This window comes from Tupaia chinensis, unplaced genomic scaffold (genome assembly GCF_000334495.1).
Source record: "Tupaia chinensis unplaced genomic scaffold, TupChi_1.0 Scaffold000146_1, whole genome shotgun sequence".
Classification (NCBI taxonomy): Eukaryota; Metazoa; Chordata; class Mammalia; order Scandentia; family Tupaiidae; genus Tupaia; species Tupaia belangeri.
This window is the reverse complement of record NW_006159616.1, coordinates 17172138-17190683: the sequence shown is the minus strand read 5'-3', so window position 1 is coordinate 17190683 and position 18546 is coordinate 17172138. Positions and strand designations below refer to the sequence as shown.

General features: G+C 40.5%; 1 protein-coding gene across 1 annotated transcript in view; it reads left to right on the top strand.

Annotated features, from left to right (window-relative positions):
- Positions 1-1608: 1608 nt before the first annotated feature.
- CAMTA1 (calmodulin binding transcription activator 1) overlaps positions 1609-18546 on the top strand; it is a 1029661-nt gene continuing 1012723 nt past the window's right edge. Inside the window, exon 1 of the mRNA XM_027770647.1 lies at positions 1609-1643. The gene's annotated coding sequence lies outside the window, so the exon portion shown is untranslated. The remainder of the gene's footprint in view (positions 1644-18546) is intronic.

Below are 18546 nucleotides of genomic sequence, written 5' to 3'. Positions count from 1 at the left end.
AAATAAATTAATGAATAAAGAAAATGAATAATTATTTAAAAACAAAAAGTTTCAGTAGCTTGCCTCCTGTCACTTAGTTTCACTAATATATTCAGAATTACTTATAATCAGGTCGTGATATGGGAAAGCGAGTTTTCAATTGAGAAATACACTTGTATGCTTTTTTTTTTTTAAATGATAATTCCGTTTGGTTGGAGAAAGATTTAAAGTTGGGTGGGGACTATTCCTAAAGACACAACTAATCATATCTTTAAATAAATTGCTTGTAATATTAATAAATATGAATAGATTCTGTGATTTTTAAGTTACGCTTGTTTGTGTCCTACACTTTGTGTAATTGTCATTTTGGGGCTTGGGAAAAGCTTGTTAAAACTTTTCTTATCCGTCGCCCCTTCCCTCCTCCTGAATACAGAAGGGCTTTTTTTTTTTTTTTTCTATCTCCTTTATTCTAGATGACTTTAGTGATTTGACATTGCAAAAGATAACACTGTTTCTTTACATACTATTCTAAGCCCTACTGGGAGCTGAACTATGACGTCAGCATTTTCATTCATTAGTTGGATTCTTCTAAATCTCTTGTTTTGTATTCCTGAGCTGACTTCTGGCACTATGCACAAATCAGTTTACCATCAGTCAGCACATAAATCAACAATAAAAGGTGAAACAGAAGATAAGATACTGGAGTTATTCTGATAGTGCTAGAGTTGTTCATACTGATTTGTTCAGTGCAGTTTGGATAAGGATTCTGGCCAAAGAGATTGAAATCTAAAAAGAATCAGTTTAATTATCTCATGATTTTGTGGATTAACTGTGTTGTGAACATATTGACATACAATTTTTATTCTTACAGGAAGTTCAGAGTATTATGCTGTACCTCTTTTGTTACATCATAGCATTTCTTTTATAATTTATTATTTGACTACATTGTGGGACCCTATTTGATTTTATTTGAGAGGTTAGGCCTGGAGATTAAATTATATTCTACTCAAATTCTCAAATTACTTTTGGAATAAATTAAAATTTTTTTTTAGCATTGTTTCTCTTGAAATATTTTTGAATAACTACTTCTTAGTACTTATGTTTTTAAATATTATTATGGAACTATCATAGTGTCACTTGTGTAGGAGTTAGGTTTCATCTCCCGTAGACTGTACACTCATGTAGCTGCTGACTCTGGTTTCTCCTCCAGGGAGGTCACTGTTTGTAATTCAGTACTGCATGAAGCAGTTCTCAAAAGAGATTTTATTTGGAGTTTTCCTCTGCAGGGCCAAGTTTGAGGCTGAGCCTTCAGCCTATGGCATCTTTCAGGCTTCCTGTATTTGATAAATGGTTAGCTGTAAAAAAGTTCATTTTCTCTGCTTTCTTGGGGTTTGCTGACTTTCTGGATATTTAATTGCCAAGAAACATTTAGAAATAAAATGTGTTATATTTAGGAATCATCATTTTAGCTCAGTTATAATTCATGGTTAGAGTAGATGAGTAGATGATTTGAACTGCAACCATTTTGATTCATACCCAGCTTTACTCTGAGATGACCTTTGAAACCCTGTGACAACGCAGAGATACCTTTTCCTTGCATCCTTAAATGAACTAGAGCTTTGTGTTCCTTTCCATTGAACTGAGTTATCTGTCCGGTAACAGAGGTGAGTGATCCGTTAGCTAGCTTTCTCTTTTAAGTAGATGTACTAATAAAAAGAAAATGAATGTAAGTAAACCATGGATAAAAATGTGAAGTAACTGAGTGACATTTATTATTTTTCTTGAAAATGAAATTTTTCCATATTATTTATATGTGATCCCTAGGAAGGAATTTATATGTAAGAAATATAGAAGAAAGAAATATGTACTAGTAGTGGGTCTCTAAAAAGTCCCTAATTTTATTTATTTATTTATTTTAAAGAAGAATTTTATTGAACTTTATTTATTTTATTTATGTACTTTAATTTGACCAGAGAGTGACAGAGTGAGAGAGAGGAAAGTGAGAGCAAGTTGCCAGGTCCAGGACTCGAACCCGTGGTCTGTCATGTGGGAGTCCAGCCCTCTCAACCACCACGTCATCTGCTGGCCCCAAAAGTCCCTAATTTTAAAACCATGTGTACTACTGTTAGATTAATGAAAAGTTGTGGGCTGCAGTTATTAGATTTCAAAATGTTTAGAAGACTGGCTGTTGGATCAGAATGATCAATTTGCTTTACCTGAGCCAGTGATAAGTTAGTCCTCTGGCCTACAAGACTTTAGATTTCTTAGATGGCTTTTAAAACAAGTCTACTTTTGATTCCCAGTTCTAGCACTCTTTCTTTCACTAACTAGGAACACTGGCAAACATGACCATGGACCCCAGTAGAAGTCCATTTTCTGCTGTCCCTGCTGCCACTTATGTGGGCCAGTAGCTAGAAACCTCTCTTTCCTTGGCCTCTACACTTTCTTTCCTTACCAGATAATACCTCTCCATTCATCACTTTTGATTTTGGCACAACTTCTCGTCTTGCCTTTCCAGACCTGAGCTCTCATATCATGAGTTAGTAATAATTTTTTTTTTTTGAGAGAGATTTTTCCTATAGGGCATGTGTACTCATGGGAGAGACAGAGAGACAGAAAACCAGAAGTTACCCCTACCCCCATCCCCACTTCAGCGGGGACCATGCTGCAGTCCCTTCTCCATTGCCCTCTTGTGATTTGGGGAACACATGCACACATGCTTGGTGTGAGTTTTAGCCACTGGGTCTGGAACTCAAACCATGGTCGACTACGTGGCAGACCAGCAACATAACCATTATGCCATCTGCTGGTTCCCTTTTCCATTATATTTTATAAGAAAATGAAGTTGGATGTATGGTATTTTACTTAATGGCTTGTTTTGCAGGCATATAGCTATCTGTATAAGTTTATCTTTTCTTTTTTAGGTTACTTGCTCCAGGTAAAGAATTAATATGTTGTTGGGCCAGCCATGTGGCAGGGTACTTAAGGTGGCTGGATCCCACATCGCTAATTCTAGGGTTCAAGTCCTGGACCCGGTGGCTTGAAAAACACATGTGTGCGTGTGTGCCCAAAATTCCAAGAGAAGAATGGAAGAGAAATAATTGCGGCATGGCCTACCCCCCAACCCCTGGGTGGTGATTTCTCACTTTTCCCTCTTTTTTTTTTTTTTTTGAGAAATTTTTGCTATAGGGTGCATGGGCTTGCTGGAGAGACAGAAAGCAAGAAATCAACCCCTTCAGGGGGGATGGTCATGCCACAATCCCTTCTCCATTCTCCTCACCATGTACACGTACCTGGCATGAGTTTTAAGTCGCTGGGTCTGGGACTCAAACTGCGGTTGACTGTGGGAGTCCAGCAATGTAACCATTACATCATCCGCTTGTCCCTTTCCCCTTCTCTTTGTCTCTCTCTCTTTGTGTCTCTGGCGAACACACGTGCCCTGTAGCAAAACTAAAAAACCCAAGCAAATGAAAAGAGTTAATATGTTGGTTCAGGCCATGTAAGAGGAATTTGTACTAGTCACTAAGGTGTCTTCTTTTCACTGTATATAAAGAGCTTAATTTTTTTGTCCAGCTGGTAGTATAGTGGTTAAAGTGACTGGATCCCACATAGCTAACTGTGCAGTTCAAATCCTGCACCCAGTGGCTTGATAACACTGTGGCTGTGTGTGTGTGTGCCCCAAATTCTGTCTCTCTATTGAGTGCACACACTTTATGGCAAAAATCTCCCTCAAAAAAAAAAAAAAAGAAAAAAAAAAGAAATGGAGTTGGGTTTGTGGTGTGACCATCCCTCATTGGGGGAGGTTCTTTTTTTTACTTAACCACTCTCATTCCTTTTTAAACATTTAATCACTTTAAAAAATAATTATTTTATTTAACTTTATTAATTTTTAAAATTTGACCAGAATGGGGGTGGGGGAGAATGAGAAAGCATGCTGCTAGGTCTGGGACTTGAACCATAGTCCACCATGTGGGAGTCCAGCGTCCTTAACTGTCATGCCACCGGCCAGCCCCAACATTCAGTCACTTTTTATCTTTACAGCATACAAAATCTCTTGCTCTTTTTCAGTCTCTTCTTCCCTCTGGCAAGCATATGTGGCCTCTAGCAAATTAAAAAAAAATAAAGGACCAGCAGGTGGCGTCGTGGTGGTTAAGGGCACTGGACTCCCACATGGTTGACTGTGATTTGAGTCCTGGACCCTGCGGCTTGCTTTCTCACTTTCCCTCCATCCCTCTCTGTCCCTCTCTGGTCAAATTAAAATAAGTAAAGTTAAATAATTCTTTTTCTTTTTTTTTTTTTTTAGAGGTTTTTGCTATAGGGTGTATGCACTCACCAGACAAAGACAGAGAGACAGAAAGTGAGAAATCACCCTGGGGGGAGGGAAGGAGGATGGCCGTGCTGCAGTCCCTTCTCCTCCATTCTTCTCTCGGGATCTTGGGCACTCATGCACACGTGCTCATCGTGAGTTTTAAGCCACTGGGTCCAGGACGGGAACTGCGGTCAACTACATGGGAGTCCAGTGACATAGCTATTACACTAACTGCTGGTCCCAATAAAATAATTCTTAACAAAGAAAAAAGAGCTTAATATTTTCAGGTCTGCAATATATTGCAAGTATTTACTTTACAAAATGTAAGAAAAACTGTTAAGGTGGAGCCAGCAGGTGATGTAGTGTTTAAGGTGTTGGATCCCACATGGCTGATGGCAGTTGAGTCCCGGACCTGGTGGCTTGAAAATCATGATGCATGTGCATGTGTGCCCAGAATCCCAGGAGGAGAGGAAATTATGGCCATCCCCTGGAAGGTGATTTTTCATTTTTCCTCTCTTTCTCTCCAGTGAAGGCATGTGCCCTATGACAAAAACCTAAAACAAACAAACATGTTAAGGTTATTAAAGAAGATGTACAGCAAAAAATATTAAGTCTTCTTAGTTATTTCCTATGACAAATTTAAGGTCTTTAATTGAGATATGGGTGAGGGTTCATAGTTTTTGGAAAGGACTTAAATGATATTTGATTATAGATGAAAAAGTACTGAAAATTCTAATAGCCTCAGACTTCATGTTCAAGGTAGTATGTATAATCATTTATTTGTGTTTTTTTTAATTGGTTAATATAACAGTTATTAGAATGTATAGGTTAACAATAATTCAGTAAATAAACACAGTTGAATGTGTGGATTGGGGAGTTGCTGTGGGTCCACTGTAATTGATCATATGGGATCTTCACTAGGTCATATTCTTTTTTTGAGAGATTTTTGCTAAAGGACACATGCACTTGCTGGATGGACAGAGAGAGACAGAGAGACAGAAAGTGGGACCAGCAGTTAGCATAATGGCTATGTCGCTGGACTCCCATGTAGTCGACCGCGGTTCGTGTCCCAAACCCGGTGGCTTAAAACTCATGCCGGGTGTGTGTGCGTGCATGCCCAAGATCCCGAGAGGAGAATGGAGGAGAAGAGATTGCGGTGTGGCCATCCCCCCTGGGGGGTGATTTCTTTCTGTCTCTCTCTCTGTCTCTGTCTGGTGAGCGCACACACCCTATAGCAAAAAAAAAAAAAACAAAAAAAAACAAAACAAACAAATCTCTCCAAAAGAAAGTGATAAGTTACCTCCTCCAGGGAGCATGGCCACACTTCCATTCCCCTCTTGGGATTTTGGGCACACAGGCACACATGTCCACATGCCCGGCGTGAGTTTTAAGCCACTGGGTTCCAGACTTGAACCAGAGTCCACAACATGGGAGTCCAGTGACCTAACCATTATGCATCTTCTGCTCCCCACTTGGTCATATTCTTTGGGTTATTGTATGCTTGGTGTGTGGAGAGTCTTTGAACAATTAATTTTATTAAGTTTCCTTGATATTTAAAGATACTTAGGGTTAGGTTAAAGTTCTAGTGTTGTTGTAAACATTCCCTGACTTATTCTTTCCTTCTCTGCTCTTATGAAATATGCTGCCTGAGTTATTTGCTATGGCAAAGCTTTGATAGAGGTTTCTTCCTCATTTAGTTTTATTGAAAGAGGCTGTGGTGCTAAAAAGAAAGCTTTTAACAAGTAGAAAAGTGGTGAGTGGGTACTCAACACTTTTGAAGTATCTGTTTTTTCCTAGGGGGTCCTCCAGAAATTGATCATAAATCACTTGACCAAATTCAAGGTCTAGAGATTTATTCTTGGCATTCTGGGGGAGAAGGAATATCAGTCCTCCTGTACTGAATCTGATTATTTTAAATGTGACCCATTGCTACTTTGTATAAGTGTCTTCTGATGCAAATATGGTAATAGTGTTGACCTCTCTAACTGGGCTGAATATCCTTGACAGATTTTATCTGTCCTTGCCAAGTATTTTTAGTCCCTTTTGTCTCTGTGGCCATATCTGGAGGAACTGAGGATGGATTTAGCTGCTTTGGTGCTCCTCCAAGTTGTTGCGGGCACTCTTTACCATCCCACCACAGTACTGCCTTTGATGAGTTCCTTGCCCTTGTCATTTGGTGAAGGAACATAGACAGGATTGTTTGCTTAATAAAAAGTCATGATTTTCAGAATGCTTTTCAAAATGATTGTTAGTGGTGAGTTGGCTCTCTAGCCTGATGATTGAGGAAACCAGATTCCACATTGGCTGACCATGGTTTGAATCCTGTCCCCAAGTGATTTGAAAGAAATATCAGGCACATGCCTCAATCCTGGCATGAAAGAATTATGTAAGAGAAGGGATTGTGGTGTGACCATGCCCCTTTGAGGGTGCTCCACCCAGCTCTCTCACCCCCATCTTCTCTGTTTCTGGCCAGCACACGCATCCTCTGGCCATGAAAAACGAGATGGGGGCTCAGCAGATGGTGTAATGGTTACATTGCTGGACTCCCACATGGCTGACTGTGGTTCTAGTCTCATACCTGGAGTCTTGAATCTCATGCCAGGTGCCTGTACGTGCATGCCCCAAAATTCCAAGAGAAGGGAGGAGAAGGGATTGTGTTGTGGCCATGCTCCCTAGAGGGTTTCTTGCTTTCCGTCTCTCTGTCTCTCTCTCTGGTGAGTGCACACACCCAATAGTAAAACTCTTTCAGAAACAAAACAAAACAACAGAACAAAATAAGATGGTTAGTGGTGATGATGCACAACAATGTGAATGCGCTTAATGCCAGTAAATTGTATATTCAAAAAGGATTAGAATAGTAGATTTTATGTTTTGTGTGCTTTATCACAATTAAAAAGAAACTCGAAACGAATTGGAAGCCTAATGAGAAAAACAGTTACAAGATCCTAATAGTAAATATATGGCAGTATTTTCATTATTCCAAGGTAGGAGGTTGTGCCTTCAACTCTAAAAATCTTGGTGTGATAACTGTGTCGCTAGACTCCCATGTAGTCTACCGCAGTTCGAGTCCCAGACCTGGTGGTTTAAACTCACACCGGGGCGTGCGTGCGTGCGTGTCTAGGATCCCGAGAGGAGAATGGAGGAGAAGGGATTGTGGCGTGGCCATCCCCCCTGGAGGATGATTTCTTGCTTTCTCTGTCTCTCTGTCTCTCTCTGTCTTTTGGACGAGCACACACGCCCTATAGCAAAAACCTCTAAAAAAAAAAAAACTTATATGTATATGTGTGGATACTCAACACTTTTTTTTGTTGGCCCTGTATCCTTCCTGCTTCTGATCTCTTCTTTTCTTGATTTCTTATAGTAGAAGGAGAATGCAGAAGTATAGAAGACAGGTGAAAGATTGAAAGAACAATAGTTTGGAGGCACTGTATAAAGGTCTAATAACCTGCACATCATTGAATTATCTGAATTTACAGTTATTTCATAATTGACTATGTTTTTTAAAAGGATTAATTTTATTTATTTAATTAGATAGAGAGAGAAAGAGAGAGAGAGAAAGCAAGCTGCTAGGTCTGGGACTCGAACCATAGTCAGCCATATGGGAGTCTAGTGCCCCAACCATCATACCACCTGCCAGTCCCAACCTTAGAATGTTAAGAAAAACTGTACTGAGTATGTTCCACTTAAAAGAGGATGACATATAATATTTTATTTAGAGAGATATAATCATCAAAGTAGTTTTAGTAGTCAAAGAGATTTGATTCCTTTTTATTTATTTTTGTTTTACTTATTTTTTTTTATTGTCAGAGGGTATGTGTGCTTGCTTGGGGGGGTGGCTAGAGAGAAAATCCCTTGAGTATGGTCATGCTATAATTCCCTTACCTTCATTTTACCCTCTTATCAGGATTTTGGGCACACATGCACACACAGCTAGTGTGTTTTTCAAGCTGCTGGGGCTGGGACTTGAACTGCAGTTCTGTCTCATGTACGGTCCAAATTTCTGCATGGTGCTTAATCTGTTGCACTATGAAGAAGATACATTTTTTAAAATGTTTGCCAGAGAGCTGGTACTCTCTTTCTCTCTCTAAACCACGCTTCCTCCCCCCCCCCATGGGGAATGGTCATGCCATAATCCCTTCTCTTGCATTTCTCCCCTTCTGTTAAGATTTTGGGCATGTATGCATGCTTACCTGTTTTTTTTTTTTCTTTCTCCTAAAGAATTTTGAAAATTTCATTTAATTTATTCATTCATTTATTTTAATTTGACCATAGAGAGACGGAGGGAGAGAGGGAGGGAGGGAGGGAGGGAAAGTGAGGAAGCAATCCACCAGGTCCTGGACTTGCGTGTCCAGCACCTTAACCACCGTGCCACCAGCTAGTCCCACCTGGAGTGTTTTTTAAGCCACTGGGTCCAGCACTTGAACTATGGGGTGTCTCATTGTGGTTATGGGCCCCTTTAGCCACTGGCCATTGATCCAGTCCTGATTCCCTTTTTTAAGTTTTTCTTTTTAAAGTTTTTCAAAGGAGACAGAGAAAGTGAGAAATTACTTCTAGGGGGGTGATGGCCATACCACATATATATATATATATTTCTATATATAGAAATATATATATATATATTTTTTTGTAGAACTTTTTGCTATAGGGCGTGTGCGCTCGTCAGACAGAGAGAGACAGAGATAGAAAGCGAGAAATCACCCCCCAGGGTGATTGCCACACCTCAATCCCTTCTCCTCCATTTTCCTCTCGGGATCTTGGGCACGCACGCCCACGTGCCTGGTGTGAGTTTAAGCCACCGGGTCCGTGATGCAAACCATGGTCGACTATGTGGGAGTCCAGCGACATAGCCATTACGCTAACTGCTGGTCCCTCCTGGTGTGATTTTTCAAGCTCATGGTTTGGGACTTGAACGGTAGTTGGCCTTGTGGGAAGCCAGTGCCTTATCCACAGGACACAGGAATTCTTTATATATTCTGGCGTCGATCCCTTATCAGATGAATGATTTCCATTCTGTGTATTGTCTTTATTTTATTTTATTTTTTTGATAGTGTCCTTTGGAGCACAGAAGTTTTAAATGTCGGTCCAATTATCTGTTTTTTCCTTTCATCACTCATACTTTGGTGTCATAATTAAGAAACCTTTGCCTAATCCAAGATCATGTATTTTCTAGCCTTTTAAAAAATTTTTGCTATAGGGCATGTGTACTTGTGCGCATGTGTGCAAGAGGGAGAGAGGGAGAGAGACAGAGAACACACAACACACTTGTATGTGGGGGGAGAGGTCACGCCTAAATTCTTTCTTTTAGAGAGGTTTTTTTGCTATAGGGCGCGTGCGCTTGCCAGACAGACAGAGAGAGACAGAGAGACAGAAAGCAAGAAATCATCCCCCAGGGGGGATGGCCACACCGCAGTCCCTTCTCCTCCATTCTTCTCTTGGGATCTTGGGCACACACGCACACGCGCCTGGCATGAGTTTTAAGTCACTGGGTCTGGGACGCAAACCGCGGTCGACTACATGGGAGTCCAGCGACATAGCCATTACGCTAACTGCTGGTCCCAATTCTTCTTTTTATTTTATTTTATTTTTTTTATTTTGAACATGCACGCACATGTACGTGGTGTATTTTTTGTTTGGGGAGGTGGGAGATTTTTGCTATAGGGTGTGTGCATTTGCAGGAGAGAGAGAGAGAGAGAGAGAGAGAGAAAGGGAGGGAGAAAGGGAGGGAGAAATTACCTCCTGAGGGGATGACCACACTGCAATCATTTCTCCATTCTCCTCTCAGGATTTTGGGCATGCACATACGTGCCTGGCATGATTTTCAAGCTACCGGTCCAGGGCTTGCACCATGGTTGACCATGTGGGACTAGCGCCTTAAGTGCCACACCACCTGCTGGCCCCATTCTTATCTTTTATGAACAAAAGAGATAGAGATAGAACACTCCTAGTGGGGTCCTCAATGTCACAGTCCATCTCCAGGTCTGGATCATGGGCACATGTGTGCATCTGAAGTATTTAGGGAGGTGTCTGGACAGAGTCTTGGAACCTTCCCATGTAGGATCAGCCTTTCAGAGTGTTGTAACATTGCACCTGTAGTAGGTTTTGAAATCTGGAACTGTCAGTCTTCCAACTCTGTTCTTTTGCAAAATTATTTTGGCTATTCTAGGTCTCTTGTATCTGAGTATTAGCATCAGCTTGTTAGTTTGTACAGAAAGAAATGACTGTCATATTCATAGGGATTATGTTAAATCTGTGGATCTACTTGGGGAGTTTCCTGGCTAACTCAAGCACGTAAGCCTCTTGCCTGAAAAACATACTGTTGCTGTAGTTTATTAACATTGTAGGCCGCTTTGGTCAAATACCGTATTTCATTGTTAGACTGGTATTGGACTTTTCAGGGTCCAAGAGAGCAAATAAGCTAGATCATATAGGTTATAGGTTGAAGTATTTTAGTATGTGTTCTTTTGATGTGAAAATTTGTTGATGCTTTACATGTTTAGAAAAAAATATTGTGGCTAACACATATTCTGGTTAATAGAGAATTAGCAGATTACATATATGAATATTTAATTATGAAAGTTAGAATATGTTATAATAGAATTATGACATTGAAATTTATATACTTATTATGATTAGAAGCATCAGAAGATATATTAGGATCTTATAGTCCTGCAGGGGCCATGTGAACACCAGTTATTGTTAGACTTTCAAGTCAGTTCATTTACTTAACAAATAATAATAAAGTGCCTATCTGTGCTAGGCACAGTGGAGGACAGACCCAGTCCTGTCTTCGTGGAGCTAATGGGGGAGAGCAATGTTAATCAAGGTGCCATGTGAAATTACAACTGGTTTATAGTGCTGTGAAGGCAAGTGCAATGTATCATAAAAGGATGTGACTAATCTGAAAGCTTGGGGGAGGCTTCTTGAGCAGAGCTCTGAAGGAAAATGGGAGTTAATTGAGGGAAGAATTAGGGAAAGAAGTTCCAGGTAATTGGATAAGGTAGGTAGTGAGGTATGTAGATATTTTGGTTATATTGTGTTTATAACTTTTGGGAAAACATATCTGAAGACTTGGCTTTAGTTTTTGCCCTGCAAGTGCATTTTGACTAAGCAAGTAACTTAATTGGCCTGCCATTTATTAATTAAACCTATATGGTCATTTTTATTTAGAAGCTCTTATGTGGAATTGTAAGAAATTTAAACTATTGATTGTTTTCATGTAATTAAAAAATAATTTCTTTCTTGACCTTCCATTGTTGGCAACTCGAAAATGCAGTACTGGTGGCATGGAGGTTAAGGCACTGGATCTCACATGGCGGATTCTGTAGTTAGGTCCTGGACCTAGTAACTTGAAAATTACAAGGGATATGTGCCCAAAATCCCAAGAGGAGACTGGAGGAGAACGGATTGCAAAGGGACCATTTTTAGGCTACCCTCACCCCCAGCCAATAAAAGAAAAGAAAAGAAAAGAAAAATCAATAGTGGTAAAATTGAGTGTTTTTCTGTAAATTTTTCCTGGTCTGTGTAATTAGAATTCTTTGCAGGCCATATTCTGGAAGCCTGTATGGGAAGAAGTCTGTAGGGGGGCAGATAGGGATGTAGTTGATCGAAAGCAAGTCATAATGTTGTAATATGACACTGGGAGGAATCTTTGAATGGCCAGCATGGTGGTTGCAGTAGAAATTCCAAGCAGAGGAAATGTAGCCAAAGGTATAGAGCTAGGAGAGTACAGGGGATGTCTAGAATTCTAGATGCATGTGGACAGATAAGCCTTGTGAAGAAGGTAGGGGGTCATGTTGTAGTGCTTTGGAAAGTCAGACTCAGGAGACTAGATTTTATTCTGTGCTCTGGGAGAGGCTTTGAGAGATTTATTTATTTATTTATTTTAGTAGGGGAGTGGAATTGATTGGATAAAGTCAGTTCTCCTTTAGGTGGTAATGAGGGCCTCTCCAACTTCCTCTCTTTAGTCATGTTATATTTTTTAGACTCTGATTGTGCAGGGTTCTCTGCTTTCTCAAAGTTTAGGCCTTGTACATTGTTATTGCCCTGAGTTCGAAGGCGCACCTTAATGCAGAACGCAGGTACACATCCTCACCCAACCTCTTGCTGACTCTCCTTGTCCTCTGAGTTTCAGCTTAAATGAGATTTGTCTGTGAAGCTGTCTTGACCTTGCTGCTCTTACCAGATTGTATTGGCTCCCCTCGTGTTTACATGGTAGCACTCTGGTTTTTCTGGTTGTAACATGTTTTAGTTTGCATTGAAATCGCATGTTTACTTCTCTTTTTCCCACAATTAAGTGTACATTTCTAGAGGTCAGAGTCCTGAGTACCTGGGCTTAGTAAATGCTTCTTGGTGGAATGAACAAATAAGCAAATAGGAGGACCTGGACTTGGGAGAATATCACTTTTGGCAGTAGTTATCTGTAGTACTGGTTTGAGGAAAGAGCTAGGGTGATTGGGTTGTGTGTGTGATAGTTTTGTGACTAATTGAATATGGGCTTTGAGGGAAGATGACTCCTAGATACTTGAATCACAACAATTGGGAGTTTTGGTGAGTTTGTTGAGAGGATAGAGAGGTTTGGGGAAGATTGTATGCAAAATTATCCATTCAGTTTTAGATGTAATTGGAGTAGCTTTCAGATATGCATATACAACATGGTAAGAATTTTTGGTCAAAGATTAGGGAGCTGTGCATATTATCCAGGTTTTTTTTTTTTTCATTGCACTTTCAGAGGACAGGGGAGTTGGTGATGGAGTCTTCCAAGTCCACTTCCTGGGGACAGGGCAGGGTGGAAATGAGCGATTATTAGCTCACGGTCACATGTGGAGAGTCACATGTACATATGCCAGCACTGGCCTTGTTAGAGTATGAGCTTCATGAAGGAAGCCAACTTGTTTGCCTTGTTCATTACTACATTCCTCTGTCCAGAACTGGTGTTTCTTGGTTGAATGAATGAATGAATAAGTAAATTAAAAAAAAAGAATTAGGAGGTAGAAGGCATAGTAGTGAGTAAGATTATCATGAGAAAAGGAAAGGGGCTTGAGGGCAGAAATGTGGTGAATTGCTCACATTTAAGTATCACTAGAAGGGAGAGGATTAGTAGAAGCTGAGAAAGAATAAGCAGGTCAAGAAGAATACCAGGGCTGCTGTGTACAGGGCTTAAAGACGGTTATCAGTTGTAATTTTGTAAAGAGTGAGTAGACTAAAGACTAGGAGAAAGCATTGATTTTGTCAAGTTGATAGTTAAGAGAATAAAGGGGGAGAGGTAGGCTAGATGATTTCTTTGAAGAATTTTGATGGTCTATGCAGAGTGCTGGTAGCAGTGGTTGTGAAATGATTAGTCAAGTGTAAGTTGAGAAAAATCACTGCTGCTTGATGGGTTGCAGATATATTTGTTATTTGTTGCTGTTGTAACACATTATGCCAAATTTAGCTGCTTAAAACAGCACATGTGTATCTCATGGTGTCTGAGTGTGGTTCAGGAGTTTCAGCAGGCATGGCCAATTCTGCTGCCTCAGGACCCTAGGAGCTGCAGTCCTAGTGTTGGTCAGGGCTCTTAAAGGAGTCCCTTCTTTGATTTTTTTTTTTTTTTTTGGTGAGGTTTTGCTAAAGGGCGCATGCGCTCGCCAGAAAGACAGACAGAAAGCAGGAAATCTCCCCTCCCCTGTGGGGGTGGATGGCCACGCCACAGTCCCTTCTCCATTCTCGATCTTGGGCATGCATATATATGGGCCCAGTGTGAGTTTAAGCCACCCGGTCCGGGATTCAAACCGAGGTTGACTACATGGGAGTCCAGCGACATAGCCATTATGCCAACTGCTGGTCCCAATACTGTGATATTTTTAGGTTCTTTTGAGTAGAGTGATTACTTTTATGATAAATGACTCCGAACTGCTGTACCTTTTGAGTCCTTGTGGGCAATTTTTATTGTTTTGTTTGTTTGTTTGTTTGTCTCAATCTGTCCTTGCTGTCCTTGGTCACTCCTTTGTTTCTGCCTGTGTATCATTTTTAAGCAACCCTTTTCTCTTGATTTGTTGCTTCTGATCTCTGGGCTTGGCAACCTGATAATTAAGCTTATAAAAACTGAAAGTACTTTACTAGTAATCAAGCTAGGTATATGAGTTGAAGAGCCTCTCACAATAAACTATGTGAGCTTTTGTGCATGGACTTGGTAAAAGTCTCTTTTTGGGCTTGAGAATGTGTCTTGGAATTGTCCCTAGTTCTAGTTGTGTTTGAGTTCAATGAGTTACCAAGGTAACTGAGTTTCATTCAAGAGAATGTGGCTACCATTTTCTTGGTGTATGCCTCATTGCTTTGTTATGAGAAACAATGTCAGTCTCTCCTTTAGTTTTGATGAAGCTTTTGTTTTCTGGGTTTAGTAGCAAGTAGTGCTAGGTGAGGAGTGGTCTGTGGTTCATGGACCAAAAAAATGTCTGAAAGAGACTGAAAATCGGGACTAGCAGATGGCATAATTGTTACGTTGCTGACTTTCACAGTTGACCACATTTGAGTCCTGAACCCAGCAGCTTAAACTCAGATTGGGTGTGTGTGCGCGTGTGTACCCAAAATCCCAAAGGAGAGTGGAGGAGAAGGGATTGCGGTATGGCCATCCCCTGTGGGGAGTGATCTTTTGCTTTCTGTTTCTCTGCTAGTGCATGTGCCCTATAGCAAAAAGCTCTCTCTTTAAAAAAAAAAAAAAAAACTGCAAATCTTCAGACAAGATAGCTATCTAGGCATATGTGGTAGCATTCTGTGTACTGCTTCAAGCTTAGATTTACTAGGTGTTTTTTTTCTATCAGAGTAGGTTGTTTACTTTTTCTGCCCAAACTTTTGCATTATTTCTCTGTAGAAAAGCATTACTTTGTTACTAGGGAAAAGGTGTGCATTCCCATGGAAATGGCACCAAGAGCAGCATAGAACACCTAGTCTGGTTCTGGCTCTGCTCCTTGCTAAGTGTCTATACCTGTGCCTTGGTGTCTCTTTTCTACGGTAGGCGTGATGTGTGCTTTGCTACCTTTAGGATCAAAATAAGGTTTCATATATTAAACTGCTTATTACTCGTACATAATATTGAATAGATGCCTAGTTTGTTGGGTTGATCTTGTTGATACCTTACAGGGCTCTGTCTCTGTCTCTTATTAAGATAATTGTTATCAATGGTACTAGTAACAGTAAGTACTACTAAAACAATATAATTTGCAGTTTTACAGTTTTTCCCTTAGTATATTCTACTAGAATCTATTTGTACAAGTGTGGACATTTTATAAGTGCTCTTGGATTATTTTCAGATTGTTGAATATATAGGCTTCCTTACCAAATTAAATTTATGAAAATTCTAATGATGCTGTGACTCATATCTAAAAAGAGTAATTTCTAAAATAATGTGAAATCACTTTAAATATGCTTTACATGAATCTCTAGTAATAGAGAATCAATTATTCTGGTTTCTCAGACCATAAATCAAGCTTGATATATTGTAGTATTAGTTTCTGTATAAACTTCTTAGAACTTCAACTGTTTTATGGTCTGTTCTAACTACTTGTTTGCTTTTGAACTCAATTCTAGGTGTTGAACTCAATTTAAGAACCTAAAATGGTTTGTGCCCCAATTACCTTAGAGGTTACTGTTTCACTTTTTTATTTAGCCTGCCCCAGGAGTAGGAAGTCAGCTACCTAACAGACATTTTCCTTTTAACTTCAGTGTACACTTTAATTTTGTCTCTATCCCATAGGAGTGTTGTGAGTTATTATAGTATAGCAGCACTTATGGTATATTTTAAACTTCTTGAAAAGAGGTAATATCTGAGCACAGAATATTTTTTGTAATATACCACATAATTATTTTCTTCACTAACCTTACATGGTTTAGAAAAGGATGATGCACTTGTGTTTGGGGATACACACAGATTTTCTAGTCTCAGATATCATTAACTCGATTTTATAGAGTATGTCCAATGCATGTCTTTTGGACGACCCTGTGCTCCTTTTTATTTAGCGGGCTTGTGCTCTAGCCAGAGCTTTTAGTATCAGCATTGTATCTGTGTATTCTCTCCTTCCACCCTTGTTCTTAGTGGGTCTGAAGAAGCTTTTGGGAGCCAGTGGGTAGTGTGGTGGTTGGAGCGCGGAACTCCTGTGTGGCTGACTGCAGTTCAAGTCCCGGACCTGGTGGCTTGAAAATCACACCAGGCACACATACATGTGTGCCCAGAAGCCCAGGAGGAAGATGGAGGAGAAGGGATTGTGGAGTAGCCATCTCTCCAGGGAGTGATTTCTCACTCTCATCTTTGTATCTCTGTCTGGTGAGTGCACGCACCCTATAGCAAAAACCTAATTAAAAAAAAGTAGCCGGACCAGCACTTAACTTAATGGCTATGTCACTGAACTCCCATGTGGCCCACCGCAGTTCGAGTCCTGGACCTGGTGGCTTAAACTCACACCAGGCACTTGTGCATGTGTGCCCAAGATCCCGAGAGGAGAATGGAGAAGGGATTGCAGTGTGGCTGGCCCCCTGGGGGGGTGATTTCTCGCTTTCTGCCTCTCTGTCTCTCTCTGTCTTTCCAGTGAGTGCACACGCCCTATAGTAAAAACCTCTCCCCTCCAAAAAAAGTAGCTTTTATAATGTTTAATTTCTTGAGTGAATATAGGGATATGGTTCTTTTCTTAAAAAATATTTGCAACTTTTGGGGCTGGCAGGTGGTGTGGTAGTTGTGATACTGGATTCCCACATGGCCAACTGTTGTTTAACACTGGGACCTGGTGGCTTGCTTTCTCATTTTCCTTTTCTCTCTATTTGACTCTCTCTTATCAACTTAGAAAACAGAAATAAATAATAACAAATGAAGTTAAATAAATAAAAAAAAAATCCACAACTTTGTTGGATCTAGATTCCATATCTGCTGTGTCTTCCATTCTGTCTTTTCTGTCTAGAACACCAAGGCACAGCAAGTCAGAGATTGATTGTTCAGCAGATGAGAGGTTTGGTGAGAATTCAGGGTAACCTTTGCAAAGAGGTAGAGGTGCTTAAAGAAGACAGAAGACTGGAACCAGCAGATGGTGTAATGGTTGCTTCACTGGACTCCCAAATTGCTTATGGTGGTTCAAGCCCTGGACCTGTAGGCATAAGCTCAAACTGGCACGTATGTGTGTGTGCCCAAAATCCTGAGAGGAGAATGGAGAAAGGATTGCAGTGTGGCCATCCCCCCTGGGGAGTGATTTCTCGCTTTCTGTCTCTCTGTCTCTGGTGAGTGCACACACCCTATAGCAAAAATCTCTTTTTTTAAAAAAGAAAGGGCAGAAGGTCTTTGCTAAATCCCATTGTCATACCAAGTTAAGAGATAGGACCACTGGGACCAGCAGTTGGACTCCCATGTAGTCGACTGTGATTTGAATCTTGGACCCAGTGGCTTAAACTCATGCTGGTGTGTGTACATGCGTGCCCAAGAGAGGAGAATGGAGGAGAAGGGATTGTGGTGTGGCCATCCCCTCAGGGGGGTGATTTCTTGCTTTTTGTCTCTCTCTCTGGTGAGTACACACGCCCTGTAGCAAAAACCTCTCAAAAACAAACAAACAAAAAAGAGAACCACTCTTTTTTCCTTTCCACTTAGTTTTGGGAATGTCATTCACTCATGAATTCAACAAATAGTTGAGCTTCTCTTGTACGTTAGACTCTGTATATTAAAGTACTGGAGATACTGAGACACACAGCCAGACATCCTTCAAGCTTGCTCTTGATACAATCCGATTTCAAATGTGTTAGGAAAATATTTATCAGTAAAGAAAAACTACTGGATTGATTTTTAGCTGCTGAATGGCTTTCAGGATTAAAGGTGAAGTGTTAAGTTAGTAGATGACATGAAAAGAATGACTCTTCTCTAATTAAAAGAAATAGGCAGACTGCAGGACCAGCAGTTAGCATAATGGCTATGTTGCAGGACTCCTATGTAGTCGACCGTGGTTAAGAGTCCTGGGCCTGGTGGCTTAAACTCACGTCGGGCAAATGTGTGTGTGTGCCCAAGATCCCGAGAGGAGAATGTAGGAGAAGGGATTGCCGTGTGACCGTCTCTCCTGCAGGGTGATTTCTCGCTTTCTGTCTCTCTGTCCCTTTCTGTCTTTCTGGTGAGCGCATGTTCCTTATAGCAAAAAAACTTAAAAAAAAAAAAAATTGGCAGACTGCATTAGGACACAGGCCCCTTGCTGATCACAAAACCTGTCTATTCTTGTCATTTCCTACCCACCATTGCAATTAGGGTGTGGCTTTTTGTC